This window comes from Hyperolius riggenbachi, chromosome 7, assembly GCF_040937935.1.
Source record: "Hyperolius riggenbachi isolate aHypRig1 chromosome 7, aHypRig1.pri, whole genome shotgun sequence".
In the NCBI taxonomy this organism is placed as follows: domain Eukaryota; kingdom Metazoa; phylum Chordata; class Amphibia; order Anura; family Hyperoliidae; genus Hyperolius; species Hyperolius riggenbachi.
Genome location: NC_090652.1, coordinates 38,686,243 through 38,689,179, shown reverse-complemented (window position 1 = coordinate 38,689,179; position 2,937 = coordinate 38,686,243). Strand labels below are relative to the sequence as shown.

Sequence of the window (2,937 nt, the reverse complement as noted above, 5' to 3'; positions counted from 1 at the left end):
CAATTCAAGACAATACAAGTTTTCATACTAATGGTGCTAAGTGGATAAAAGGGGCGCATGAATAAATTAACGCTTATAATTAGTGGTTACAGCAATTTTAGTTAGTAGCTTTAAAGCTGCTCAGATAATTACAATGGTTTTAATTGGTGGTTTAAGCTCAAGTAAATACAGCAGTTCTAAATAACGGTTGCAGCTGTACAGTGGTTCTAATTAGCGGCTACTTGGTTTGGTTAAATTATGGCTTTATAGCCGTTGCGGGCGCTATAATTAATGGCTTTATAGCCACTCGGCTAAATTGTGACTTAAAGAAAGCTGTACTTATTGGTTTGAAAAACACTTGTGTAAATTGCAGCTTTATAGCCAGGGAAGGTTAGTGTAGGGAGTAGGTGGGGGTAGGTTAGTGTAGGGAGTAGGTGGGGGAAGGTTAGTGTTAGGAGTAGGTGGGGAAGAGGTTAGTGTTAGCAGTAGGTGGGAGAAGGTTAGTGTTAGGAGTAGGTGGGGGAAGGTTAGTATTAGAAGTAGGTGGGGGAAGGTTAGTGTTAGGCATATATAGGGGGAAGGTTACTGTAGGGAGTAGATGAGGGAAGGTTAGTGTTAGGCATATATAGGGGGAGGGTTAGTGTTAGGGGTAGGTGAGGGAAGGTTAGTGTTAGGAGTAGGTGGGGGAAGGTTAGTGTTAGGAGTAGGTGGGGGAAGGTTAGTGTTAGGAGTAGGTGAGGGAAGGAAGTGTTAGGCATATATAGGGGGAAGGTTACTGTAGGGAGTAGGTGAGGGAAGGTTAGTGTTAGACATATATAGGGGGAGGGTTAGTGTTAGGGGTAGGTGAGGGAAGGTTAGTGTTAGGAGTAGGTGGGGGAAGGTTAGTGTTAGGAGTAGGTGAGGGAAGGTTAGTGTTAGGAGTAGGTGGGGAAAGGTTAGTGTTAGGAGTAGGTGAGGGAAGGTAGTGTTAGGCATATATAGGGGGAAGGTTACTGTAGGGAGTAGGTGAGGGAAGGTTAGTGTTAGGCATATATAGGGGGAGGGTTAGTGTTAGGGGTAGGTGAGGGAAGGTTAGTGTTAGGAGTAGGTGGGGGAAGGTTAGTATTAGGAGTAGGTGGGGGAAGGTTAGTGTTAAGAGTGGGGGGATTAGTGTTAGGAGTAGGTGGGGGAAAGTTAGTGTTTGGAATAGGTGGGGGGGGGGGGGGGGTGGTTAGTGTTAGGTATAGATAGAATAGGGTTTAGGGTTAGGCATAGATAGGGCAAGTTTGAGTGAGAATTAGGGCACAGAGGGGCAGGAGAGTATCAGTGTGATCACTGATATGCTATTGTAGTAACATTTTGTTAAAATTACCAATATTTTACTGCTTTTTCTGGAGTCCATTTTAACAGACACAACAACAGACAATACAGTGGGGGATGGTCAAATTCAAATATTGTAACAATATTCTACAGCATTTCCTAGTGCCCATTTTACCAGATGCTAAGTTAGAATAACGGCTCTATCCTCCTTTTTTACCGGTTGCTATTTTTATATGTACGCGGTAAGTGGCATGACCAGTATTTAGACATACAAGAGTTGGATAGAGCTGGTAGAGCACAACTGCTGATGCTGGATGTAGCACCTATCGGAGGTGGATTATTTCAGACTCAAGCCCTTAATTCCACTGTCCGCCCTATTATTATATAGCATATGCAAATCATCTCTTTTTGGTCCCTGAAACCAGGCTTACATCCAGAAACACTGGTGTATAGTGAGCCTATCGCTTATAAAAGTTACAGAGCCACATCAACCCAATATGCAGATAGGCTGTTTTGGAAAATGCAGAACTAAGATAAAAAAAACTGAGGCACAAAAAAGGTTGGTGGTTCAAGCCCACCCAGGGATGGCCTAGCATTTTGTGCTCAACAGTTGTCCGAAGAAAACCCCAGATAGCCATTTAGCAGCCATGATCTATACACAGTCCTTGTGGCACAATTGGTTAGTGCATTTGGCTTTTAACTGAAAGGCTGGTGGTTCAAGCCCACCCAGGGACACCCTTGTGTTTTGTGAAGGGAACTAATGTACCCTTCTTAAACTTGAAGATTGTATACAAATGTAAGCAGACTGCAGAGTGGCGCAGCAAAAGTGTGCTGAGCCCATAACCCAGAGGTTGATGGAATGAAACCATCCTCTGCTAGGCATGATTTCATTTTTGCACCTCGCTTTATCGCATGGGCAAAACGGTTTCCATAGCCCTGTAAGGGAAAGTGTAATAAGGGCCCTGCCGTAACATAGATATTACGGTAGCTAAGACTTATCCTGGGCCTCTCTTGTAGTTGAAGAGATGAGTGAACTGTGACACCACAAAAAAAAAAACAAAAAAAAACAGCAAACAGAGAAGCTTCCCCATATTGGAGCATTGGATTTGGTAAAGTCTTAAGCCAATGTGTTGTAAGACACAAGTAAGCTTTAGGTTAGCAGGAATGGTTGCATGGCCACCTAGCTTTTCATCCTTTACCAGGCCAGCTAGGCTGGCTTCCGCCTGTAGTGTTGGTAGTATAGTGGTGAGCATAGCTGCTCTCCACGCAGTTGACCTGGGTTCAATTCCTGGGTTTGATTACCACCTAATGTATGTGAGCGCACTGTAGTGTTGGTAGTATAATGGTGAGCATAGCTGCCCTCCATGCAGTTGACCTGGGTTTGATTCCTGGCTAATGTATGTGAGTGTGCTTTCGGCATCCTACAAATCCAGGGAAGACAAGATCCTCCTCCTCCGGAGGGGGAGGAAGGAAGAAGCTACAAGGTGTTTTTAAAGGTTAGAAATGGTTTTAAAGCATTTTGAAAGGTACTAAGGTACTTCCGGTTTCTCTATCAGGATATCCGAATAGGTCGGATATCAGCGGATAATGCTTCGGATATCCGCGTTCATGCGGATATCTAAAAGTTCGGATTCGGATATCCGAATCGGATCCGGATAT

At 44.1% G+C, this 2,937-nt stretch overlaps 1 non-coding gene across 1 annotated transcript; it reads left to right on the top strand.

Moving 5' to 3' along the window:
- Nucleotides 1-1,939: 1,939 nt before the first annotated feature.
- On the top strand, nt 1,940-2,013 carry TRNAK-UUU (transfer RNA lysine (anticodon UUU)). Its single transcript has one exon. It is a non-coding gene; the product is annotated as a tRNA-Lys (tRNA).
- Nucleotides 2,014-2,937: the final 924 nt, after the last annotated feature.